A 27,780-nucleotide genomic window follows, 5' to 3' on the forward strand; every position below is an offset into this window, starting at 1 on the left:
ACCAGCATGAATTTGACCAAACTGCGGGAGGCAGTGGAAGACAGGAGTGCCTGGAGTGCTCTGGTCCATGGGGTCACGAAGAGTCAGACATGACTAAACGACTAAATAACAACAACATTACGGGGCACCATCTTGAATCCAATTCCATACAAGCCCTGCTTTCACTGGAAAATGATACCAATACAAATTTAAAGCATAAAGAATTGGTCTTCTTTCTTGTGACAGCAGCGAGACATATGGTTGCTTCCAACTGGGAGGAGAAAAACGCTCTCCCACCACAGAAACTTTGACCCAGTACAATATAGCACTTATGGAATGCTTAACTCACCATTGGAGGGTGATAAGAGGAATAACAAAGAAATATGGGTTTTGGCTCTGTATGGGCTTGATTTAGATCGTTTATCAGCAAGAGTACAGTAATCTCCTTTCTGTCTCAGTTGCTGCAGCCACTATGGAGAAATTATCTTAATGCTTTAGATTGAAGTATACCCTGAGGTTGTGAGCTGAATCTGTAATGTAAAAAGATTTTCCAAGTTTGCTTTGATGCCATGCAGAGGACTACATGCAAGCTTTAACATCTGTACAGGTATTTGTCTTGGAAGACAACTGTGTTTGGTAATTGTTTTTAAACATTTCAGTAAAGTTTGTAAAGAGAAAAAAATAATAATAACTGACATTTGGCAGACTGCCCACCTCAAGGCTGGAATGCAAAGTAACAGGCTCCACTTTGAGATAAACTTTTAGCCTCTCGCTGTCGCACCTTTCTTGCTCAACCTCGCCAGGGCAGGTTACAGCGGTACAAAAATGCAAAATTAAAATACTTTAGAACTGTGAGATTGGGAAACAATGAAAGCATACAGAAAGGACGTGCCTCAAACTCAGCCTTGAGAGCTAGACATGTATACAAGATAACACAGTCGCGTACGCCAGAAAGGGTGGTGCCCACACTGAGAAGGGAGTAAATATGAATAGAGTAGATTGAACAATGTATTAGAAATGTGTTAAACTCTGATAGGTAGATTGTAAGCCAAGCCTCCAAAAGAGGGGCGGCAGTAAGGGATAAAACTACGGTGCTGAAACCAGATCGGGGCTCTTCGTATCCACGGGTACGGAGGGTCCGCTTTTGCAAACGCGCTAATAAAAGGGTTACCCTTATATTGAAGTCCTTTGTCAGTTTCTATCCACGGACAACTTCCCACAACTTTTGGCGCCCCAACGTGGGGCTCTCGACGGGCTGCTCGGGGGGATCTCGGAATCCGGGTAGGCGCCCCTCCGTCTTTTCGGAGTGACCCGAGCCGGAGTCCACCCGTGACGGTTCGCGAGGGCTAAAAGACAGGACTTGATATAGGGGGATAGAGAGAGAGAACTAGGTCTCATTTTTGGCGGTCTGGGACCGCGAGCGGTCCGGGACCGCGAGCACCCAGCGGGGACGCCCGCCTGTTCACTAGTTGCGAGAAGCGACGCTGGACTGTATTGGGTGAGTAGACATGAGAACTTTGTAAACTGTGCTGTGGGACGGGGGTGAGAGACTCGTCTCTTGGATGAAAGAGAGGCTCCATACGGACGCGTGAGTGTGGATCAGGGTTTCGGCCCTGACGGGAGGATTAGCTTGCGGTTCCGTCTCTCCCGCGAGGGAAGCGGCCAGGCGATTCCGTGTGATTGTGTGAGTGAGTGAAATTGGAGACATTGTAAACCATGGGTAAGGGTCAGAGTAAACGACAGAAGGATTCAAATGGGAAGGGTCCTATTGATCCTAATAGTCCATTAGGACAAATATTGATGCAATGGGATGAGGACTATCCGAGACAATACACAATAGGCTTGTCAAAAGTGACTATGATTAATTTCTGTAGGGTGGGTTGGCCAAAATACCCTATAGGGCCGGATGGAATGTATAATTGGAACCCTGAGGGGGAGACTAAGGCTGGATCCTGAGCTTGATCATCTCAGTCACATGACCTCAAAACTCGACATAAATGAAGGTGGCAGAAATACAGGTGGTGTAACTCAAACTGGATGACGTAATTCTAACTCTATTTTAGATACTCTTTTTTCCTCTGCCTGGCTTAGAACAGCTCAGCCCGTGGTAGCTCCACTGCTGAATGGAATTTGGAGCCAGTTTATTTAACACAGGCTTAACTTATGCTGGGTTCTTCTGCATAGGATTTCTGCCTAAGAGAGAATGGATTGCTCAAGGTCACCAAGTGAGATTTGAACCTGAGTCTGGTCAGTTGCAGTCTATAGCCACCTCTAGAGTCACTGCATCATGCTGGCTGTCTAAAACTAGTACAGTGGCACCTCGGGTTAGGAACTTAATTCGTTCCAGAGGTCTGTTCTTAACCTGAAGCGTATGTAACCCAAGGTACCACTGTATATAAATACTGCCATAGCCTGGAACAGGCATAGTTGAAGAAAACAGAAATTTGATTTCAATAGACTTCATTTGCAAAATGAAGTGTTTGAGATCACCACCTGGTGATAAAAGCAACTATGAATGCTGAAACATAGAATTTGTTTTTGTTAGTTCTAATATTATTCATTCTCAGACAACAGAGAATATATGTTCTATAACTGAGGGAGGATCCAATAATTTGGATATGTTAGGATGCACTTTCTTTCCACCTAGGTTTGCATAGCACAGTCTGTTTAATCACTATAATAAAGCTGTATTATTCTATATGTTATTTTTGTTTTAGAAAAGTGGAGGCTTTTGTTTTTAACATTATAAATTATCCCTTGCTTCATTACTATTTCCTCAGAGGTGCAAATATTGAGGGTTTAGTGATCCGCAAATCAATTTATTGATTAAAAAGGCAGATGATTTATCTACTACAAATATTTATTATGTGAGTCGAATATTTACTTCCAGAAAAGAAAGAGGAGGCAGTCTTCAAACCTTTTGTCTTTATATGAACTGGAGCTTTAAAACTGCACAGGGACTTGGAATGTTGCGCTAAATCCCAAAGTGGTACATTAGTCACCAAAGGTCAACAGATGCAGCCAAAGATCCATGAGAAATTAACTTTTCATGTGGCTTGGCAATTTGTCACATGCAAGCACAGTTCTTTTATACAGCTATGCATTGGGGGGCACAAAGAGAGTGAAGGGAATTTTGGAATTGCAACCCCCTAAGAATAAAACAGACGTAAGAAGGATGTTAGGGTTGCTGGGATATTGCAGGCTATGGATAGATCAATGCGCAAAATTGGTTCAGTTCTTGAATCAAAAACTTGTTGGGGACGAAAAGGTAACGTGGAAACAGGAGGACAAATTAAAATGGGAGGAGATAAAAAGAACACTGATCGGGGGCCCGGTTTTGGCATTGCCCAATCTCCAGCAACCATTCCACTTATATGTGACGATCAGTTCCCAGACGGCTGTGGGGGTTTTAGCCCAAAAGAGAGGGGGGCGATATCAGCCGGTTGCCTACCTCAAGTAAAACCTTGGAACCGGTGGTACGAGCCTGGCCCACTTGTATCCAGGCAGTGGCAGCTGCAGCTGAACTGGTGGTTAAAAGCAGAAAGTTAACTTTTGGAGGGGCCCCGATAGTTCACAGCCCCCACCAGATATCCACTGTAATGACTGGGGCGGCCTCCACCTGGATGACAGATGGTCGCTTGGTAAAATATGAAACCATATTACGGACAAGCCCCAACATCACCCTGGGGACCGACCGAAATTTAAATCCAGCGGAGTTTCTGATCGGGGAAAGAAAAGAGTGGGAGCCGGATGAGCATGACTGTATGAATACTATACAATTAATGTCAAAAGTCCGGGAAGATTTGTCAGAGGTGCCATTGGTAGGGGGAGAAAGATGGTACACTGATGGTTCTAGTTATGTTGAAGAGGGAAGGAGAAAGTCAGGATATGCTATAGTTAAGGAAGATGGGGAAATTCTCAAAAGCGGAGCTTTGCCGGCAACCTGGTCGGCCCAGAAATGTGAGATTATGGCCCTGGCACGGGCTCTCGAGTTGGCAAGGGGCTTAGAGGTAACCATATGGACAGACTCCCGCTATGCATGGGGGGGTGGTACATACTTTTGGTAGGACTTGGCGGGACCGGGGATATATTAAGGCGGATGGAAAGCAAATAGAACACATGGCATTACTAGAAAGACTATTAAATGCCCTCACTGGACCAGAAAAGGTCGCAGTGGTTCATGTTCCAGCCCACACCAGAGGGACGAGCCCCGAAGAAGTAGGAAATAGGTGGGCTGATTTGAGAGCAAAGGAAGCTGCCAGGGGCACCCCTAGAGCTTCACTGGTACAACAATATAGTTTGAAAGTACCTGTCCTGACCAAAGCAGATACAGAAAACCTGGTCTTTACCCCCCAAGAGACAGATTACATGAAATAGGAGGGATGGGAACAAAGGGATAATAGATGGGAAACCCCAGAAGGACCCCCCCCTTGGGATTACAATACTACAGAGGGAAGGGCAGCCTTAGAGACTTATCACAGAAATGTTTTAGAAGGCATGAGACGGGCAGCGGAAAGGCCTACAAATATGGCGAAATTCTCAAAAATGATTTCTTCTCATCTCTGTTCTTGCTAAAAGACTGTTGCAGCTAGAAGCGAGTGAACTAACTGTTTCTAACATTCATTCATGAAAGTAACAGGACATCAGTTTGTTTTTTTTTCCCTTGTGCCAGGCGCTTGGAGGTAGCTTCAGAGCGTTATCTCTTGGCTCCTATTCCAAGAAGGACACTGCTGCATTCAGCCAGCTACCCTGAACCTCACACTTTCTGGATTTACAGTTCAGCCACATAAACCCAGAAGGCCAAGAGTTACCCATCCCCCTGCCCCAAAGTATTAACCTGGAAAAGTGACTTTCTTAAAAAGCAAGTGAATGCTTTCTGTGAACTTTGTCAAGTTTTTCTTTTTAATGTGCAATTTTACTCTGAAAGGAGCTGCGGCATAGGAATTGATACTTTGAGGAATTTGAAACTTTGCCAGAAGCATTGTTCTTTCTACAGACACTGGCAAATGAACTGAAATTTGCAACATGGCTTAGAGTTCTGAAACTTAGAGCACACAAATAAGACTTTTGAAAAATCTCGGCTGGCAAACTTAACCCAAGGAACAGAACTGTTAACCCCTTGCGAAGTTTTTTTGCCATGCTGACCCCTTTGAGTTAATATACCTTATGTGCAAATGTTATTTATCAATTGTTCTGTGCAATCGCTGCCGTCTTTGTTATCTCTTCTCTTAACAGGTGGACTTCACAGAGCTACCAGAGAGGGGAGGGCAGAAATATTTGTTGGTGTTCAAAGATCACCTTACAGGACGTGGCGTTTTGGCCCAGCGTCCTCCCTTACTGGAACATCAGCACACATTCCAGCCTGATAAAAGTGTGGAAGGCGGAGAAATTGCACCCTGCTTGGGAAGGTCCGTTCCAGGTATTGCTGACTACCGAGTCTGCAGTAAGGACCAGGGAGCACGGGTGGACTCACTATCACAGGGTCAAGAAAGCCCCGCAGGACTGGAGGGTAACTGTTGACCCCGATAATCCGCTGAAGGTGACGCTTACCAATCAGGGAACCAGGAACCAGAAAGAATCCAAACGCTGACCTCAATGTGTCTATTCTGTACTTGCAAATGTTTTTATGAATGCTGTTGCTGCGCTCATTGCGAATGTTGTGTGTTATGTGTGCATTGCACTGAGTTGTGTGACATAATTTTCATAGAGGACATAATTATACAATATTGTGCCATCACCCTTGAGGGAGAGGTCAATTGCAGTCTGAGCTGGACTCCCACGGTAGTGCAAGCAGTAAACCAATTAAGACGGAGGCAATGATAGCAGGGTTCAGCCTCCTGATTATGCTAGGGAGTATCCTGGCCACCGAAATTCAAGATGAGAGCTGCAGCCAATGTATCCGAGTTACTAAAACTGGGACAGTAATTACACGAACTTTAATGTATTATAATGTTGCCCCCGAGTGTGTAGTAGAATTAGACCCTTGTGTCCACAATCAGACCCAATATCTTAGATGTAAGACCCAAAAGAATGAAACGGAATGTTATGAGCCCCTAGCGGTGGGACCTATCACCTCCAGCATATATGTATATGGAAATAAAGGGGGAACGGCAAATAAGGCAAGTGAAAGGGCACATATGTTTTCCCTAGCACAAAATAGGCAGGGATATGTAGCCCACAACTATACTAGGGGCACAGAGAAGATACATGTTTGTTTTGATGCGTGCATTGCTATCACCAAGGGACAGGGGCCTAACGACCAAGCTGGAGTCACCTGTGGGTCATTAAGCTGGGAGAGAGCTTATCTCCAAGAGGATAAGTACCTGTTCCAGCAGGCTGCCGGTTCCAATGTAGGGGCCACTAAGATGACGAATTATTGGTATACCAATGGGGTGGAAGGGACACCCCCATATAGGGGTCCAGAGGGGATAAATATCACCAGGGGGGGCGGCTTCGACGGCCTGTGGTTTGGGGCAATGCAATCCCGTATGTCTGTGGGCTAAGGAACTCCCTTCCACTAGACCTAAATATATTCACCTTGGTTTGGGGATAGATGGAAATGGGAAGGATCCTTATGGGCACCTAATCATAAAAGTACATACTACTAAGGTCAGCAAACAGCCAATCTCAGTATTTGAGAGCTTTGAAGAAGAAATACAACAATTAAATAAATTACCTCTTCCCCCAAGAGCTCATAACATGTTTTTGAGTCTAGCTGAGACTATCGCCAAAGAGCTAACTGTGAAAAATTGTTTTGTATGTGGAGGAACGAATATGGGAGTTATTATGTGAGTTTGAGGCAAGGTACAAAAGAGAGGGGGGATTGTGAGATTGGGAAACAATGAAAGCATACAGAAAGGACGTGCCTCAAACTCAGCCTTGAGAGCTAGACATGTATACAAGATAACACAGTCGCGTACGCCAGAAAGGGTGGTGCCCACACTGAGAAGGGAGTAAATATGAATAGAGTAGATTGAACAATGTATTAGAAATGTGTTAAACTCTGATAGGTAGATTGTAAGCCAAGCCTCCAAAAGAGGGGCGGCAGTAAGGGATAAAACTACGGTGCTGAAACCAGATCGGGGCTCTTCGTATCCACGGGTACGGAGGGTCCGCTTTTGCAAACGCGCTAATAAAAGGGTTACCCTTATATTGAAGTCCTTTGTCAGTTTCTATCCACGGACAACTTCCCACAGAACTATTTACAATTAAAGAACAACACACACACACACCCATATAAAGGCCAAGGTAAACATATTCAGAGTGTGATGAAAGCTATGCAATGGTGCCAGATGTACCTCTGGGGAGAGGGAATTTCACAGCTTAGGGATTGCCACAGAGAATGCTCTATACTGAACCACCACTCCCTGAATTTCTGAGGTACCGCTAAATTAAAATGAAATATTTGTCAGGAAGCCCAAGAAGCTCCACAGGTGGGTATTGGAAAACAGGTGGGTAGGGAGATATAGGTAAGAAAAATATATACAGTGGTTCCTCAGGTTAAGAACGTAATTCGTTCCAGAGGTCCGTTCTTAACCTGAAACGGTTCTTAACTTGAGGCATGCTTTCGCTAATGGGGTCTCCTGTTGCCCCTGCACTGCTGGCGTGCGATTTCCATTCTTATCCTGGGGCAAAGTTCTTAAGCTGGAGCAACCACTTCCTGGTTAGTGGAGTTTGTAACCCAAAGCGTCTGTAACCCGAGGTACTACTGTATGAGGAAAGGGAAACTTTTTTGGGGGGGGTGTCTTCCTTAAGACTGTGGAATTTGAGAACTCTCAGTGAGATCTTGACCTTCACCGTACTGAAATCAAATGCTCATTTCTAATAAAATATACTTGTACAATGTTTTCAGACAAGACGCAGCAGGCAGGTTATGTAAATAGTTGAGCCCTGAAGGAAGGGAGGAGAAAGAACATAATGCGCAAACATTCAGGAATAAAATATATTTGAATTTTCTTCTCAGAAAAGAGCTGTGCTCATATGCCTGTGGCTTTTTCTTCCTGAACAGAAAGCTGGTGCGATTTCATTAATCACATTTCTATCCTGTCCTTCCAGGAGGCAATGGAAGGTGATTTGCGTAGGATTGCCACAGCCTTGTGAGATGGGCTAGGATGAGCAAGAATCTGACTTGCTCAAAGGCTCTGGTGCTTTTCACGGCTGATGGGAGATTTGGTTTCACATATGCAGACCAACAATCCAGGCAAAACACTACCCTGATTCTCAGTGTCAAACTAGAGTCAAATAGCGTCAAAACAGCCATTAATTGATATGAGCAATTAATGTGCATTAAGAAAAAGGCATTGTGGGATGGCCAAGTAGGATTGGGACCAGAGTAGAGAGGCTTGAAAGAAGAAGAGTTTGGATTTGATATCCCGCTTTATCACTACCTGAAGGAGTCTCAAAGCGGCTAACATTCTCCTTTCCCTTCCTCCCCCACAACAAACACTCTGTGAGGTGAGTGAGGCTGAGAGACGTCAGAGAAGTGTGACTAGACCAAGGTCACCCAGCAGCTGCATGTGGAGGAGCGAAGCTGTGAACCCAGTTCCCTAGATTACGAATCTACCACTCTTAACCACTACACCACACTGGCTCTCTTCTGGGCTCACATCACCTGATGAAATTCACTTGATGAAATGTCCTGAACTGGCAGAACTTTGGGGAGGAGGAAGAGGATCCCATTGAGGGGTGTAGCTGGGAGTGGGTCACACTGGAGCAAGCTGGGGATGGAGAAGGAGAGGTTGGTGTAGATAGTAAAAAGGTAAAGTAAAGGATCCCTGGATAGTTAAGTCTTGTCAAAGGCAACTATGGGGTTGTCGCACTCATCTCGCTTTCAGGCCGAGGGAGCTGGCGTTTGTCCACAGACAGCTTTCCGGGTCATGTGGGCAGCATGACTAAACCGCTTCTGGCACAACAAAACACCATGATGGAAACCAGAGTGCACAGAAACGCTGTTTACCTTCCCGCCACAGTGGTACCTATTTATCTACTTGCACTGGTGTGCTTTCGAACTGCTAGGTTGGTAGGAGCTGGGACAGAGCAGCAGGAGCTCACTGCATCGCAGGGATTTGAACCACCGACCTTCCGATCAGCAAGCCCAAGAGGCTCAGTGGTTTAGACCACAGCGCCACCCTCATCCAGCGTAGATAGTACTCATGGGAAGAAAGAGGACGATGAGGGGCTAGGGGCTAGTGCACAAGACGACGAGCAGCAGCACCCTTTGCCAGAACCAGAGAGGCCCCCATCCCCATGAACATGGCAGGTCCTAAGACATAGGGAACAGTGGGTAGGGCACTCCAGGAAGCAGAGGCAGGCTGGGACCTGCAGCCTAGTTCTCTAGCTGGCCAGGTGGGGAAGGAGACATGTGATTCCTCAGCTGCGGCAAGCTGAGAGCAGGTGAGGGTTACCTGCCCAACCAGGCCAGATGCAGCAATCAGCAGGCACAGCATCAGAAGGCAACAGAGCTGAGATGCTGGGTCTGCTCAACTGCCCACATTGAGGGACCTCACCTGGGATTCTCCTTGGACCTTCATGGATTTCTACTTCAGGATTGACTCTGGATTGCTGAACTTCTATCTTGGCTTACTTGGACTGATCCCAGGCTACATTTCCTGATCTTTGGACTTTGTTTGTATGGATTGGCCTCTGGACTTGGAATTTCATCTTGGCACACTGTCTGTCTGCCAGGTAGTCCAGAGGATCAGGACATGAAATTCACCCCCAAATTTACCTCCAGGGTGGAAGCTCTCGCTAGACCCATTGAAAGCCTTTCTCCTAGGTCTAAGAACAGCTTTGTGGTGTCAGGAGGTTTTCATCAGCACCATAAAAGGGTTAACTTCCCTCCCCCTATACTCCTGGTCTTGCTTGGAGCCCTGCCTGCCCCTCCATGGCAGCTATTTAACCTTCAAAAATGTGCATGTTAATTGCTTGCACACAATTAACATCACTTCTAGTATAGTTCTCAGTTGGAGTATCATAACACATATTGTTATTGAGAGATAATGTCTTCTTGCTCCACTCAGTGCTGTAATACTACGCATCTTCTCACTAAACATGGTTGGTGATCATGCATGTTCACACAGAGAGGCCCTTTCAGAAGTGCCTTGGGAGAGCATGAAAGCTGTTGTACAACCACAGAATTTCTACTACATTATTTCCCAGGAATTAACTGCCTCGGAGGAACAACTCGTCCATTACTCAATTGTCATAGGATTTTTGATTTAGGAGATGACATTTTCCACCTCTTTCCCACAATTACAGCTGCTCTGCTGGCTGGTTGGGCAGCAAGCGTGATAACAGCTATGAGGGGAAAATATAAAGAACGACTGAGCAACACAATAAATTCTGAAGCACAGACATAGGGTTGCTTGGTCCTTGCAAGCCCACAGGCTCTGCCTGTCACTAAGGGATCGGAGGCCATGTTTGAATGTGTGGCCTGTTTCTTTGATTGCTACTGTGGCACAGAAACAGGATTTCCCCAGTTCCCCAAATCACATCGGCTTAAGCAATGGGAAAAACTACCCCTGGCAGAAATTTTCATTTGATGGGACTTGATAACCCTACCTGCTACCTGCCAGAGGATGTTGGCAGGATAGGGCCATAATTACTAACAATGGAAAGGGGGGGGAGGGAAAGTAGCTCAGTGGCCAGCAAGCACCGGCTATGCCTGCCAAGCTTCTAGTAGGGTCATCGTTAGAGTTGGGCCTGGGGGAATCCAAGTCCTGAATTTTGGGTCCTGATGACTTTATCTCCTGCAGATCAGCTGTATGGTCTGCGCAAGTGTGTCTCAAGCAGCTGAACTGTTGTGCAATGGAGAGCACAGCCTTGTAAGTCTCAAAGAAGACCTTAACATGAAAGGAGAGGTCCAAAAAAGTGTGAGATGTAATATAAGCAGTCAAATACAACATTTCCTGTTTGCCTAGAGTGGACATGCAGGGGAATGTTGGTCCAGCCAGTTGAACTTCCTGTTACACCTGCTCTGAAGCATCCTTCCTTTGCATGTGACCAGGCAGGTGGGCGTGGCCCTTCCAGACCTAACAAAAGGGCCAGTCACGCAGCCATCATCCTCTCTCTTGACTCTTCTTCCTCGTGATGCCATGCTCTCTTGATACTGATGTATTTTGCTGTCTGTTGGCTCTCAGCCACCAGGACATGGGCTCATTCCCATATGGGATGAACTCAAACCCTCTTCTGTAACTCTAAGCTGAAGAACGCCTTCAGGGACCCAACTGTGAACTGAATGTGAGTAAACTTCTTATTACTTTTAAAAGAAGCTTCTTGGGTCTTTATTCTCTTTAGGGGGGATAAAAGGGGACTTACCAGGAACAAAACCCAATCTGAACAAAGCCAGACTGGATTGCAATCTGCAGCTATTGGATTAACGAATCTGCAACTAGCTTCCTGCAGTGTAAAAGGGGGGAATGTACTCTGCTGTATGAATACACTCACTATCGTAAGTTAGGAAGGATAATATCTAATCAATATATCCTCTCTTGCTACCCACAACATTCCCCCAAAGGTACCACGTGACAGCTGTAACACCGTCTTAAGGAGATGAGAGAGAGGGTCAGGCCAGGCTGGGCCATGAATAACCACCATGGGACCACTGTTCCCTTGCTCAATTCTTGTTCTCTCTCTCTCTCTCTCTCTCTCTCTCTCTCTCTCTCTCTCTCTCCTGAAACTTCCTAATGCTCAAAACAAAAGGCTGAGGCTCCTTTTTGGGAATTGTAGAGAGCAGAAGGGAGACAGCTTTCCATAAGCAGCTGCTCTTGATTAAACATCAAGAAGTGGCTTTTAACAGCACTTTTGTCAAAACACTGCCCATGCCACCCTATGCCTGCTTACTCAGAAATAAGTCTCGTTACATTCAGTGGGGCTGACTCCCATGTAAATGTGCATCAGACGTCTTATAGCAACATTAGCCACACAGGACAACCTTCCCCTGCCCCTTATTTTTAAGATGTGAAAAGGGAATCTGTACCTAATGCTTGCTTTCCTTTGAGTACGGTGCATAGGATTGCATTCTTAACTACATTTCTATGGGTCTGTGTTTCAATTCCTGCTAGATCTGGTTGCTGACAGACAGATAATGAATATCCAGTATTTCCTGTAGAGAAATCTGTGCGCATTTCTGTTGGACTATTTTGGGTCTGCATGTGTGATGGACAAAAACAAACAAACTAACAATAAACAAACCATTCTTCTTTGCTGTGAATCCAAACAGGTGGCTAACCGTTTGCAGAAGAAGGTGTGTGAATATTTAATATTTCATTAATCTCTTGTTGTTGAATGCATACTAGTCTTGTGTGTTGCAGTGTGTACCTTCTGCTAGTGCTTTTTGTCCACTCACTACTAATCTGAGCTGGAAATAATCTATATTTTCTGATTTCTCCTTTCTGTTACTCTGAATCCTTTCTCTTCATCTGTCAGTATATACAGCCATTCTCTTTAACCTATCGCATACATACACACACACTTGTTACATGCTTATCCGCCTTTTGTAGCCAAAGGCCTTCCACCTTCAGCTAACGCCCCATCTTAAATCTCTACCCCTCTGCCTCAGCTCTTGTCTCTCTATTCGCATCTTCCATCTCCAAATCCACCCTCCACAATCTTCCATCGTTTCTCAATCATGTGTTTAAATCTGCTCTAGCATCTTATCTCTGTGTGCAGCATCATGTCTTATTGTTACAAAAGGAAGCACACACTTCTCTTGCAGCAAAATGTCATCCTACCTTATTCATAGGGGTGGCCTGATGGGTAAGAGCCCCAAATCTTTTAAGTACTGTACCTAACAGCATCACTGATTTCCAGGTTCAGTTCTGGCACCTCCAGTTAATAGGATGTCAATGTAGTAGGACGAGAATTCAGGAGTGACTTCTTTACTGGGGTCCCTGCAGAGCCACGGCCAGTCAGAAAAGACAGTACTAGGCAAACTGGACAGGCAGCCTGAACTGATATTAGGCAATATGAGAGCTTCCACCCTCCCACTGTTGATCTTGCTTTCAGAAAAAAGCCTGGTGAGCTCTTCGCTCAGATAAATTTAGAGCCCTTCTCATCCTCAGATCCCTTCTGAAATCAGTTTATTTAAACAGTCTTGCTAGCGTGTCAAGGCCCTGGGCCCCACAGTTCCCTTATATAATAAACACACGGGCAGGAATATTTCAGGTTAATAGGATAAAATAGGCCACAACTTTATTGGTTACAGGTGTGAGCGGTTTGGCTTAGGCATTGGGTGAAACCAAACTACATCCCGACTCAGGCCCATCCGCAGGAAGTCTCACTAAGGGTAAACCACCAGTAGGGGGCGCCCTATGACATAGGTCAAATCGGGGCACCCCCAGGGTCCTGGGGTTGTAGCATGGCCATAGCTCATGTCCAGGCTTCAGACAGGATCCACACCTCCAGATCCCTTTAACAGGATACCCGTATCAAGGAGGGGCAGGCAGAAGCTACAACTTCCCCTTCCATAAACAAAGGCTTACCAAATGCCTGACCTCACAATTGCTACAAGGTAGGTGAAAAGCAAATGGCTGGAGCCAATTTGCCGAGTGGAAAAATTCCTACCCGGCCCCATCAATTGTTGGGAATTCCATTTCTCCCTTGCTGCAGATGTGGAGGATTATTACATGTCACATGTCTCTTTATATTCCAGCACAGATTGTTGGAGTCTTGTGAGCGGAACATCCGCTCTTTATTGCTTTTGTGTTTTTTTCTGTCTCCGAGAAGAACGGCAAGGAGAGAAGCCATGTTTTCTTTGTTCTGATCTATGTATAATAAACATAGCTTAGACAGAGCCTAGGACTTGCCAATCAGAAAGTCGGCGGTTTGAATCCCCGCGATGGGGTGAGCTCCCATTGCTCGGTCCCAGCTCCTGCCCACCTAGCAGTTCAAAAGCATGTCAAAAGTGCAAGTAGATAAATAGGTACCACTCCAGTGGGAAGGTAAACGGTGTTTCTGTGCGCTGCTCTGGTTCGCCAGAAGTGGCTTAGTCATGCTGGCCACATGACCCGGAAGCTGTACGCCGGCTCCCTCGGCCAATAAAGTGAGATGAGCGCCGCAACCCCAGAGTCGGTTACGACTGGACCTAATGGTCAGGGGTCCCTTTACCTTTACCTAGTATCCACGCCTTGAGCCAGATCTGTTGTGTGTTTACTCTCCTGAGTAACGTGCTCACGAGTGACTGATGGATCTCCGCAGCGGCAAGTCTGAGAAGGGGGACGCTCCAGCTGGGTCCTGTCCAGCTGGCTTTCCATCTGACGGTTCCAACATCAATATGGTGACCAACATATGTCCATAGCAAGGTCGCTGTCATAGCAACGCATAAAAAGAGGACGGGTGGGCTGGGAGATCCGTCGAGGAGGTGAAAGGAAGATGCCCCTAGCTGCGCCATAGCTTAAACAGACCGCAGCCATGCCCCTAGCCATGTCGATTGGACAGCCGGGGGCGTGACGCGGCTGGGAGTCCCCATGAAGCATCCATCCAACCTCCAGCAGGGTCACTGGGAGATCCTGGGTGCCTGGCCGCAACACCGCCCACCAGGGAAGGTGAGTAGTCTTTCCCAATAACCCTTCTATCAGGTGTGTAAGCAACACCTCTCTTCCTTCAGTTAACCCTTCCCCTCCTCGACTCACAACTGAAGTAGCTAATCCCAGAAATTCTGGCTTTCCCTTTCTCCACACTGTGTTCTTTTTCTAAATATATATTTTTTATTAAACAATTTCAATAGAACAAATTATCAATCCAAATAATCAATTACATTATCCCCCCCCCTTTTTATCCCCCCCGTCCCTCCCTCCCCCCCCCAAAGACTTCCCTCAGCTCCACTCTCTGATTTATTTGCACATATTATTCTCTGCATGTTAAAAATTGTACACATCATTACCTTATCTGTCATGTATTCTATTAATAAATTTGTGGATGTTTATTCAAAACCTGCCAAGGAGTCCAAGTCATTTTGTTGTTGTTTTAAGTAGTTTGTAAAAAGTTCCTAGTCTTCCTTGAAGTCACGATTGTCCTTCTCATGTAGTTTATGTGTCAACTTTGCCAGCTCTGCATAACTCATCAGTTTTTCTTGCCATTGTTCTTTCGTTGGGATTTCCTCCTTCTTCCATCCTTGTGCTAACAAGACTCTTGCCGCTGTTGTGTTGTTGTTTAGTCATTTAGTCGTGTCCGACTCTTCGTGACCCCATGGACCAGAGCACGCCAGGCACTCCTGTCTTCCACTGCCTCGCACAGTTTGATCAAACTCATGCTGGTAGCTTCGAGAACACTGTCCAACCATCTCGTCCTCTGTCGTCCCCTTCTCCTTGTGCCCTCCATCTTTCCCAACATCAAGGTCTTTTCCAGGGAGTCTTCTCTTCTCATGAGGTGGCCAAAGTATTGGAGCCTCAGCTTCATGATCTGTCTTTCCAGTGAGCACTCAGGGCTGATTTCCTTAAGAATGGAGAGGTTGGATCTTCTTGCAGTCCATGGGACTCTCAAGAGTCTCTTCCAGCACCATAATTCAAAAGCATCCATTCTTCGGCGATCAGCCTTCTTTATGGTCCAGCTCTCACTTCCATACATCACTACTGGGAAAACCATAGCTTTAACTACCATATATGGACTTTTGTTGGCAAGGTGATGTCTCTGCTTTTTAAGATGCTGTCTAGGTTGCCACTGTTGTAGCATACATAAAGAGATTCTTTATTTTTCTTGGTGGGTCTCGTCCTAAAATCCCTAACAAAAATGCTTCTGTTTTCTTTACAAATGTCATTTGAAACATTTTTTTCAATTCATTGTATATCATTTCCCAAAAAATGTTAACTTCTCTACATTCCCACCACATATGATACATAGTACCTTCTTTTTCTTTACATTTCCAACATATATTGGACCCGGTCTCCACACTGTGTTCTTAGCCAGTGTGCCATAGCCTAGCTCTCTAGTCTTTAATTTTTCTGCTACTTCTTCCTCATCCTTGCTTCCTCCCTGCTTAGAACCCTCTCTAGTGCCACACCCTTTATCCTCCAAACAGCTAAGTTGCTGTGATGGCCTGGGAATCTGCTTCAGAGGCTGAACCTGAAGAATCCCAGCCTGCACAGGAGTCCCCGCCTCCAGGGCCGGCTAAGCCAGGGCAGGGGCTTGAACCTGAAGGGTCCTCACCTGTGCTGGATCCTCAGGTGCAGGCACCAGCTGAGTCTGCTCTGGCCCCTCAGGTGATGGAGGACCCATTGCCTGCAGATGCTCCACTCTCAGCCCTGTCAGGGGAAGGTGAGGTTGCCTCTGGGTCCGGTAACCCTCCAGCCTCTCCTGAGCTGCAGAGGCTCAGGGCAGAGAGGTGGAGGGAACTAAGTTCCCGCAGGTAGAGTGCTCACCTCCAGGCCAGGAGAGGCGAGTCACCTGTGGACCGGGGCCGCCCTATGCCTCAGAGGAGATAAAGGCCAGCCCACCCAGTCCCAGGTTGCGGGAGTAACATTGTTGGTTACCTGTTCCTGCTGGCACCCTGTCCTGCTTTCTGCCAGAGTTCCTGACCACACCCGACTCCCTGCCTTGGACTCCGCTTCAGCCTCAGACATGGACCACGCCGCACGGTAACCTCCCCCGGGACCAGCACAGTTGCTTTCCTTCTCCGGTGGGGCTGCCCTGCCCACCCCTTTTCTTTTTGACTGACCTCTGCAGCTGAGAGTGTCAGTGGAAATGCAGCTCCAGTTCCTCCTGCAAAGGTAGATTCTTATGTTCACTCAACCTTTCTGGAGAGTGACTTTTCAATCATTCCTCCGTGTATTCTGGGCTTGCTGCTGCAAACGAACCATCAATATTCACCCAGCCTCAGCCAGATAAATATTCGTTTAGTGCAGACTCTTAATAGAGAAGGAAAAAGGAAAAAGGAAGGTTTGTAGTGGAAGACAGCACCTGCTTTATGCCACTGTAATCCCAACTGGCTCCAGTTATTTTATGTCTGGTTTTAAAGTGGAACGGTGTAGAGAGGGAGGTTTGAAAGTAAATCAGATTTATATAGTTTGAGACAATGGAAACACATGGACAATTCGCACTGCCACTTCTGATGGAATAAATTCCTCACAGGAAAACTTTTAACTTCGTTTTCATTTCGGGGAAGAGAAGCGGAACAAATTGAGTGGGATCTCACCTAAAAATTGTCAAGACAAAATGTTAGCTTGGATAGGCTTTCTCCTCTATTGTAGCTTTAGCAATTTCTTACCTTTGGGGGGGGGGGAATGGTGGATTTCATTCAAATGCTTACCCCAAGGGAAAGGAGGCAGCAAGTCAATGTGCCTTTCAACAGAAAACACAAATATGCTCTCAGAATTCCTGTTTAGGCAGTCTAATGCTGTGTAGCGCACCTAGCTGTAGACTGAGCTGATAAGGCTCAACATTTTACTACTTGAGGCTGCAATTGTGTGCACATTTCCAACAGAATCCTACAGTCCCTCAGGGAACATAACGTCCCCAGAGACCTCCCTGGTTTCAGAAGCCTTCTGGCTACTGTGAGAAGGCCCACTGTTGTGGGTGGGGCATTCCTAGGGTGGATCAGGGGAGGTTTCAGGTCTCTGGGATCCAAACCCATCCTACTCACAACACACACACACACCATGAAAACCCCAAAAGCTCCCCACCCCATTCCCCATGAACAAGAGAAAATACACCTTAAAGCTCTAGCATTTCATGTGAGCAGAACAGACCCTCCCAGTGCCCCTACTTTCCAGGGGCAGTCCTGGATTTACAGAAGCTGTCCCGGTTTCTGATTTGATCCTGGAAGTTCCCACTTTTCCTTAAAAGGTAAAGGTAAAGGTACCCCTGACCATTAGGTTCAGTCGTGACCGACTCTTGGGTTGCAGCGCTCATCTCGCTTTATTGGTTGAGGGAGCCGGTGTACAGCTTCCGGGTCATGTGGCCAGCATGACTAAGCCACTTCTGGCAAACCAGAGCAGCGCACAGAAATGCCGTTTACCTTCCCACTGCAGTGGTAACTATTTATCTACTTGCACTTTGACATGCTTTCGAACTGCTAGGTTGGCAGGAGAAGGGACAGAGCAATGGGAGCTCACCCCGTCGTGGGGATTCGAACTGCCGACCTTTTGATCAGCAAGTCCTAGGCTCTGTGGTTTAACCCACAGCGCCACCCGTGTCCCTTAGGATGTTCCTATTTTCATCTGAGAAATGTTGGAGCGCATGGAGTTATTTGACCTGTGAACCAAGGAGATAAGTAACTACACAACCTGAAGGCAGTAACTACACAACCTGTAAAGTAACTACACCTGTAAGTAACTACACAACCTGAAATCTGAAGGCAGCCCTGAGTAGGGAAGCTTTTTTAAAAAAACCATTTTTATTTGATTTTACAAATATAAATTTATAACCATACCTAATACACATGCATATAAAGGGATTATTCTGAATCTCGAGACTTCCTCCCACCCCCTTCCATGGCTCTTATTGTCAACATTTCCAACTGCATATTATTTCGTAATCTATATTTTATATCTCTCCATATTGTCCTTAGTATTTGTTACATTTACAAGTGAGATCAAAACCCTGCTAATATTTTCATCTGCTGACAGTGGTCTCCTTCATAAATTATAAACTTTCCCCATACTTTCAAGAATTTCCTGTCTTCTTAGCCCCTGAGCTTTCTGGTCAGTTTTGCCATTACAGCACAGGCCAACAGCTTCGTTTGCCATTCTTCTCTGCTAGGAAACTTTTTAAATTTTAGTGCTTAATTATGTATTTCTATATGTTGGAAGCCATCCAGAGTGGCTGGGGCAACCCAGTCAGATGGGTGGGATATAATAATAATAATAATAATAATAATAATAATAATAATAATAATCATAATCATAATCATAATCATAATCATGGGAAAGGACATCCCTATTTTCATCAGAGAAATGACAGGGTAGAAAGTACACTGGACCTGAGATGGGTGTGCAGTGGTACCTTGGGTTGCATATGCTTCAGGTTACATACGCTTCAGGTTACAGACTCCGCTAACCCAGAAATAATACCATGGGTTAAGAACTTTGCTTCAGGATGAGAACAGAAATCGCATGGTGGCAGCGGGAGGCCCCATTAGCTAAAGTGGTGCTTCAGGTTAAGAACAGTTTCAGGTTAAGAACGGACCTCCAGAATGAATTAAGTACTTAACCCGAGGTACCACTGTACTTATTTTTCCTCCTCACTGATGGTAACAGAACTGTCTCGGAAACAAACATGTTTATTATCATGAGTTGCCTGACATAGAGAGCAAAAGTCAGTACGATTAGCAAGGAAGATTTCTCTCCCCCTTCTCTAGTACCAGCCTCACTGATTTTACCACAACAGGGGGAAATATTTTGGCTCGCTCCGCAAACTGGCATTTTTCTTTTTTAACCAAAATGCAAAAGGAAGTAAATAAATACATAAACAAAATCAAAACATTGCTATGATGCACTCCTCATAAAACTCAGTGACTTACTGCAGCCCTCGCAGAAAAACAACGCCATGTCAGGCACTGTACATAAATACAATTTTACAACAGCAAAAACTGAGCATGAATCTGTTCCACAAGGCCATAACACTTTTTTCCTCAGCCGGTAAAGGCTTTAAATTGTAGAATGATATCGGAGTTATTTGTATGTAGATAATAAATAGCATTTGCTTCCATATAACATTTGGTGCTCAGGGAAAAGCAGAGAGAGCGCGAGTGAGTGAGAGAGACATATTTCTAGCTTAAAAACACTTTTAGCACTAACACATTTCTGATGTTTTCCCACAACATTCAATATGCTCAATAGAGAAGCCAATTGAGCTTTAAAGAGGGTTTTGAAGACAATTTAGACTGGCGCTCAGATGTAGCAGGAAAATGAAATTGCCCTGAAATAAAAAACCTATTTACATTGGCTTCAACAATGGGGCCGGCGAAGAAAAAGCATTTTATATATATATTAAGAAGTCACCTATCAACGTGATTGTCTTCATCTTCATTTCTGTTGCCCCTAACAACCACCAGACAACATGATCATGACCTATATTTTCTTATCGAAATTGCTTCCCTCTGTTTGTTGCTCCCAGATTGTCCATGTGTGCTGGGTTGTGGCCGCTGTTTTCTGAAGTGGAACGGCTTGCCAACAAGCAAAAAAATGAAAGTAGACCATTTGCAGAGGGGGGTGGGCAGGGAAAGGTACATATGATAGTAGCACAGAATCATAAAATCACAGGATTGTAGAGTTGGGAGGCACCAATGCAGGAATCTCAACAAGATTATACACAACAGATGGCCAGCCAACCTCTACTTAAAAACCTCTAAGGAAGAAGAGTCCATCACTTATTTGCTGTTCCAATGTTGAACAGTTCTTACTGTCGGCAAGTTATTCCTGATGTTTAGTCAGAACCAGTGGCGTAGCGTGGGGGGTGCAGGGGGGGCCGGGCGCACCGGGCGCAACATCTGGGGGTTAGGGTTAGGGGGCGCAAATCCACGGGCTAGGGGGCGCAAATCCATGGGTTAGGGGGCGCAAATTACTTGCCTTGCCCCGGGTGCTGACAACCCACGCTACGCCACTGGTCAGAACCTCCTTTTTCGTAACTTGAATCATTTGGTTTGAGTCCTAGCCTCTAGTACAGGAGAAAACAAGCTTGCTCCATCTTCCGTGTGACAACCCTCCAGATATTTGAAGATGGCTATATTATCTCCTCTTTACCCGGCTAAACATACCCAAGTCCTTCAACCATTCCTCATAAGGCTTGGTTTCCAGACCTTCGATCACCATGGTCGCCCTCTTCTGCACAAAGATTATAGACAGAGGTTCTGAGATTACACCCACAAGCTCCTTTAGTCCCAATTGTCACTTGTTGGACAGCACAAAAAGTAGTCTCTTTAATTTTGCTATTGAACACCAAAGCTTTAAATTAGGCTAACATTCTGTTGATGGTCATCTGTGGAATGCGAAAGCTTACTTGCGTTTTGATTTGAAGGGATTATCCCACAACTTGGCTCCTACACTTGCTAAAAGGGTTTTTATGTACTTCTAGTTAAATACTTCAGTATTTTGAAAGATGGAGGGAACTTTATTTGACAAGTGGATAATTAAAACAAGTAAAAGAAGTAAATTATTTGTTTGACAGTAGTTTCTGCTAGTTTGAAGGGCTGCACCAGATCTATTTTAATAACAATAATTTTAATAATAATGTTATTATTTATACCCCGCCCATCTTTCTGGGATTGGGTGCAGCTCATCAGGCCCTGGAGATTTGAATTCATTTAAAGTAGCTATGTGTCCCCTTACCATCCCTTTTCTAGCTTTGGTTTAGCACCCTTCTTGCATCATTCATTTCTGTTATCAACAGGTTGAGCACTGCTTTCCTTTGGAGTGAAGACAGAGGCAAAGTCAGCGTTGAGCAGTTCTGCCTTTTCTCTGTCACCCAATAGCATTTCTCCATCTTCTCCATGCAAGGGATCTACTACTCGCTCGATCTTCCTCTTGCTTTCAACATAGCCGAAGAAACTTTTCTTATTATTTTCAACCTCTCTTGCAAGCTTGAGTTCATTCTGAGATTTGCCAAAGTGCATGTCCAACTATACTCAGCTATCCCTTAACTCTGTATAATAAAACCCAAGAGGACATGAACACTTCCTCCAAAGGTTCCTTGTATAGTGGTACCTTGGTTTACGAACTTAATCCATTCCAGAAGTCTGTTCTTAAACTAAAGCATCCTTAAACCAAGGCGTGCTTTCCAATAGCAGTGGGGGACTCAATTTACAAATGGAACACACTCAACAGGAAGCGGAACATGTTCTTATTCCAAGGCAAAGGTCACAAACCAAAACACCTACTTCGGGGTTTGCAGCATTCTTAATCCAAGTTGTTCATAAACTAAGCTGTTCTTAGACCACTGTACTTTCATTTCATCAATAAGCTCCTCCCTGTTGGTGAGGCCCAGGTCTAAGAGAGATAACCTCCCTTGTTGTTCCTTCCACTGCCTTGGAAAAGAATTTTTCAGCGAGGCAACTGAAGAATTTGATGGACTTTTAACATTCTCAGCAGAGTTTGAGTGCCAACATATTTTGGGGTAGCATATGAAAGGAATGATTCGTTTTCAAGCAGCCATTTTTTGATAGAAGTGCTTACCTTTCATTTACATTTCAGATGATTGCTTATGTAAATATTTTGCCATCCCTCAATTTTCAGTTACTTGTGTGTGTGTCGACACTCAAGGTGAAGTGACTGTTCACTTCCAAGGCTGCCTAATTGATTGCATCTTATAAAGCACAGGAAATCTCTGATTAGAAGGTTTTTTTCGCATTTCTCTGAGGATTTGAATGAGAACTTTCAGTCCAGATTCACTGGAGTCAGTTGCCAGGATCCAAAAACCATGAAACTAGTTATGCGAGCCCAAGGGGAGCTTTACATCTTGCTTTTCCTGAACAGTATCCTTGGCAAGCTGCTTTTGAAACTGAGAATATCAAAAACAAGTTTGCAATGTGGCACAGTGGCGACCTATTAAAACAATTCTACAGGGCTGGAGGACCCTCGTGTGAATCTAGAGTAGCTCTTTGGATCCCCGCCAATATGAAATATGATTAATGTGCTCCTTTATAGTCCATCACAGCTGTGTGGGTTTGGAAGCTTATATGCAGAGATTACTTTTACACCAATCAGTTCCAGGCCAAAAGAGCTTTGGGGATACTTTTGGATGTGAAGTTATTATAGTTATGTTTACCTGACCTACTGGTGAGCTTTGAGCTCACTTAAATGTTGATGCCCAGTAGTGATGTATGGAAGTGAGAGCTGGACCATAAAGAAGGCTGATTGCCGAAGAATTGACGCTTTTGAATTATGGTGCTGGAGGAGATTCTTGAGAGTCCCATGGACTGCAAGAAGATCAAACCTATCCATTTTGAAGGAAATCAGCCCTGAGTGCTCACTGGAAGGACAGATCCTGAATCTGAGGCTCCAATACTTTGGCCACCTCATGAGAAGAGAAGACTCCCTGGAAAAGACCCTGAGGTTGGGAAAGATGGAGGGCACAAGGAGAAGGGGACGACAAAGGACGAGATGGTTGGACAGTGTTCTCAAAGCTACCAGCATGAGTTTGAGCAAACTGCGGGAGGCAGTGGAAGACAGAAGTGCCTGGCGTGCTCTGGTCCAGGGGGTCACGAAGAGTCGGACACGGCTAAACAACAACAAATGTTGATGTATGCAGAATGAACTGTTGTCTTTATTGTTTTGTTGTAGTGACGTGATACTTCCTATTACATATTGTTATGGGACACCTCTAGAAATGTCATAAGGAGCCATTGTATTGTACTTCCCAAGGAAGCTACTAAGGCCGCAATGAGCGATCACTGTGGTCCTGCAAGGAATCAATTTGTTGTCACTGAGCTATGAACATCCTCACCAAAATTGCCCCCTGTGCTGCCTCTGCCATTTGAATTAGAAGAAATTTACCATTAAAGCTGATGGCAATTCCCCCCCTCATTTGGAAACTGCAGCCCCAGGGCCCAGTCTGGATCGCAACTACAGGAAAGGCAAAGAGTTAAAGCCCGCCCCCATCCTACGCCAGGATCCCAATTCAGATTTCTGTTTCCTTTCCTTCTCCCCACCACAGCCCACACTGGCAATTTGCTGAAGCAAAAGCTTGCACTCAGGAGAAAACTATGACTGTGTACACATAACAACAACAACTTGTTGGACTGTTGTTGTTGTTGTTAATACCCCATCCATCTGGCTGGGTTTCCCCAGCCACTCTGGGCGGCTTCCAACAAAATATTAAAAATACATTAAAACATCAGTCATTAAAAACTTCCCTAAACAGGGCTCCTTCCAGATGTCGTCTAAATGTCAAGATAGTTGTTTATTTCTTTGACATCTGATGGGAGGGTGTTCCACAGGGCGGGTGCCACTACTGAGAAGGTCCTCTGCCTGGTTCCCTGTAGCTTCACTTCTCAAAGTGAGGGAACTGCCAGAAGGCCCTCAGAGCTGGACCTCAGTGTCCGGGCAGAACGATGGGGGTGGAGATGCTCCTTCAGGTATACTGGGCAGAGGCCATTTAGGGCTTTAAAGGTCAGCACCAACACTTGTGCTCAGAAACGTACTGGGAGCCAAGGTAGGTCTTTCAAGACCGGTGTTACGTGGTCTCGGCGGCTGCTCCCTATACATTTATATTTAAAGCACCTTTAAGCACCCCCTGAACCCTGGGAACTGTCAATTTCTTCTCACATAAGCTGTAATTCCCAGCACCCTTAAGAAACGACCATTCCTGGGATTCTGTAGAAGGGGGAATTACTGTTTTGGCTGTATGCTAGATGTGCAAGGCTATGTGGGGAACGCCACATACAGCTTTTGAGAGGTTTTGGTATCTAGCACAAACCTGGAAGTTATATACATATTTTCCTTTAGAGCAATTTCCCCTGCTGCTTCGGAGTTACAGGTGTGAAGGTGTCAAGACCAGAAGCTCTGTAAACAGAGAACTGAGAGGATCTTTTTGAAAGGCATTCCCAGTGGCAAGACGTGATTGGACTTACAGAATGATCACGCATGCTCGACAGTTCTGCCACTGTGTCTTCGCAAGTAAATAAAGAAATCTCTCTCGCAATGGATCGCTATTTTACAATTTCCACGCAAGGCAAACACCTAGAGAAATGATGCTAAGGCAGCTTCTGCTTCCATCTTGCAAGCATCACTTGGCAATAAATAGCAGCAGGTTTTTCTAATTTCTGGAACTGTGATTTGGCATTCAGATTCTTCTTTTATGTTCCATTCTGTACGTCAGGTGGATTATTTGTGGAATTTAGGCCTGGATGCTAAATTCTCTTCCTGATGAAAATGTCTAAATCCCATTAAAGCCAGCTGCCCACTAGGTGAAATTATGTGCAGGTATTAAAAGGACAAATATGCTCTTTAAGCTTTCGGTAATGTGTTGGTGCCCAAAAGCCCATCAAAAGGAAAATGCTCTGCATTTAGGCTGGCTGCCGTTCATAATATTTGTAGTCGTAATCAAATGTCCTTTACTGTGTGGTTATTTAAACATGGCACTGACGTTGTACACGGAAGCAGATACAGGTGTGCATTCAGAGAACCATTCTGGCTTCATTTGAGCATTTTTCTTCCTTTACACTACTGCTCAGTGTTGCATTTTGAATTACCCAATTCATCATTAGCTATATTAGCTGTTCAGACATCTTGAAATTTGCTGATAAGGTATACTTTTGCTCAGTGCTCTTTTTCTAAAAAATTGTTTAGGTGTACTCTCATTTTGAGTCAAGAAAATCACCATATTTTACTTCAAATCAAGGAAAATAAATACAGTAAATGGACAAAAGTACAAAGATTCATAAAATGTTTAGGGGTATGTGTACCCCTGCACCCCCCCCCCGAAAAAAGCACTGCTTTTGCTTTTGACTTTGGGGACAAAGTGTCAGAAAGTTTGCTATTAACTGGAAATACCAAAGACACTGCGAGCTAGTTGCTATTCACGTGGAAATTTCAGGTGTGGTAAGGATGCTTATCATATCACAAGGGATTCCTAGCCTAAGCTGCCCAGTTTCCCAGCATCCCAAAGCCAAAGACTCATGGTACAGGGGCACAGTGTTATTTTGGTGCAAGGCATGATGCCATTAAGAGACTTCAAAAGCAATTGTCCCCAAGGATGTGGTTGAGTGGTAAAGGGGTGGAACTTGTGCAAAAGTCCAGGAAATTTGAAATTTTGCCTTTGGATGGTAACCTCTCCCCCTTTTCTCCAGTAGAAAAATGGGAAATTTCCAACTTTTTAAAATCATACAATAATGTTTTAGGACTGTGTAACTTTTTATAAAATGAGAATTACTAGAGTCTACTGACGTGGGTGGCGCTGTGGGTTAAACCACAGAGCCTAGGACCTGCCAATAAGAAGGTTGGTGGTTCGAATCCCCGCAATGGGGTGAGCTCCCGTTCCTTGGTCCCTACTCCTGCCAACCTAGCAGTTCAAAAGTACATCAAAGTGCAAGTAGATAAATAGGTACCACTCCAGCAGGAAGGTAAATGGCATTTCCGTGCGCTGCTCTGGTTCACTAGAAGCTGCTTAGTCATGCTGGCCACATGACCCGGAAGCTGTACGCTGGCTCCCTCGGCCAATAAAGCGAGATGAGTGCCACAACCCCAGAGTCAGTCACAACTGGACCTAATGGTCAGGGGTCCCTTTACTTTTACTGAACATTATTTTCATTGCTTTCAAAGGCTGTGCCTATCAATGGTTGATAGTGTCACCGTAACACCATAACACATTAGAATTTTTTCCAGCCTGCTTGACTCAAGGTCCTGCAACCCTATTGTAGGCATGCTTGTTCGTCAGTAAATCCAACTATATCCTGCAGGGTTTACATCAGGGATGGGGAAACTGCGGCCTGCCAGGTATTGCTGAACTACAACTTCCATAGTCCCTGCCCACTGACCATGTTGGCCGGGGCTGATGGGAACTGGAATCCAATGAATGGAGGTCCACAGCTTCCCTATCTCTGCTTTACAGTACAGAAATGCCATGCCACTTTTACTTATCAGGTCTCCAAATAAACAGTGTCTTTTTCTCCAAATTTTCCCCCTCCCCGGCCTTTGCACACTCCTCCCAAAGTGGTTGTTACTAAGGTACAACACTGGCTACGTGCGGATTTTTTCCTGCAGCCAGGAAAGTGAGGAGGTGGCTGTTTCCCTTCTTTTACTGTGTTCTTCCTTCTCTCCCTTCCATCCTCTCCCATAATGCCTTACTGGCTCCAATTTTGCTGTGGTTTTTGCTAAACTAATCCATTTCAGAATACATTACTACACTGCTACTCATTGATTCTGGATTGTCTTAAAGTGAGATGACATGTAAACACACAATCTTCCCCTTTACATGCAAATAGATGTTCAAATGACATTGATTCAAATAGAGTTTGCAGAGAATCGGCAAAGAGGGAGAGCTTCGTTTTTCTTTTTTTAAAAAGCTGAACACTGTCATGACGGAAGGAAAATATTGAATGAAGCTCCCACAGCCCAAGGCAAATCAGCCTATCTAAGGTGTTTTTTGAAAAACGTTGGCATGCATTTGCTTAGAGGCAAGTTTCTTTGAATGCCCCAAAGCAACAGGCTCCACAAGGAATATAGTCAGTAATGCCCTCTGTGTGAACTTGTCGATTTGAAGTGTAGGACACTGTGAAATACTAATACTAATAATGACCTTTCAGGCAGTATGTCTACATCAGCAACACAAAAATATTCAGCACAGATTAAAAAACACACACAGTTAAAATCACAATCAACAGTATTCAATATAGGGACAAAAGCAAAGTGCTTGTGCAGAGGAGACAGAGCTCAGCAAAAGGTCTGGGTGAAAATATATGTTTTTTAATCTGTGCTGAAAATGAGGGTCAACAATGATCACATTTGAAGGGGGGAGCTCCACAAATGGGGGAGAAGGCATTCCACCGGATATGTGGGTCATAAGCCACATAAGGCTTTGTATGTACGTTGAATTTGGCCCAACAGCATATACTATGCAGCAGAAGCGTTTTTTTGTCTCTACACTTGAGAAACCCATATGCCAGAATATAACCCATAAGCCAGTTTTCTTCACAAGTGTGAAGCTGGTTTATGTCCTACTTCCCCCAGTTATTAATACATGGGTGTTGATAACAGCATGATTTTAGCGGGTGAACAGGGATTTGAGTGCCTATTTCAGCCTGGGCCCATGTAGTGATCTGGGTTTTCACTTCCCAGTGCATGCATTCAGAAGGAAAAACAGGCATTTGCATATTTTACAGAAGGATTGATGAACAAAGTTAGTTCTCAAATAGCCCCTCTATCTGGCATATAA

General features: G+C 44.9%; 2 long non-coding RNA genes across 3 annotated transcripts in view; one reads left to right on the forward strand and one right to left on the reverse strand.

Moving 5' to 3' along the window:
• LOC308596621 overlaps window positions 1–5,105 on the reverse strand; it is a 92,203-nt gene extending 87,098 nt beyond the window's left edge. The window contains exons 1-2 of the long non-coding RNA XR_014012572.1: window positions 4,708–5,105; window positions 2,342–4,517 (exon numbers count right to left, since the gene is read on the reverse strand). This is a non-coding gene — a long non-coding RNA (uncharacterized lncRNA). The remainder of the gene's footprint in view (window positions 1–2,341; window positions 4,518–4,707) is intronic.
• Window positions 5,106–10,891: 5,786 nt separating this feature from the next.
• Window positions 10,892–24,657, forward strand: LOC308596676. Of its 2 annotated transcripts, none has more exons than XR_014012642.1 (3): window positions 10,892–11,217; window positions 12,042–12,223; window positions 24,354–24,657. It is a non-coding gene; the product is annotated as an uncharacterized lncRNA (long non-coding RNA). The 2 variants fall into 2 exon arrangements; XR_014012643.1 differs by lacking the exon at window positions 24,354–24,657 and adding an exon at window positions 21,301–21,414.
• Window positions 24,658–27,780: the final 3,123 nt, after the last annotated feature.

This window comes from Podarcis bocagei (assembly GCF_964188305.1).
Source record: "Podarcis bocagei genome assembly, chromosome: 10".
In the NCBI taxonomy this organism is placed as follows: Eukaryota; Metazoa; Chordata; class Lepidosauria; order Squamata; family Lacertidae; genus Podarcis; species Podarcis bocagei.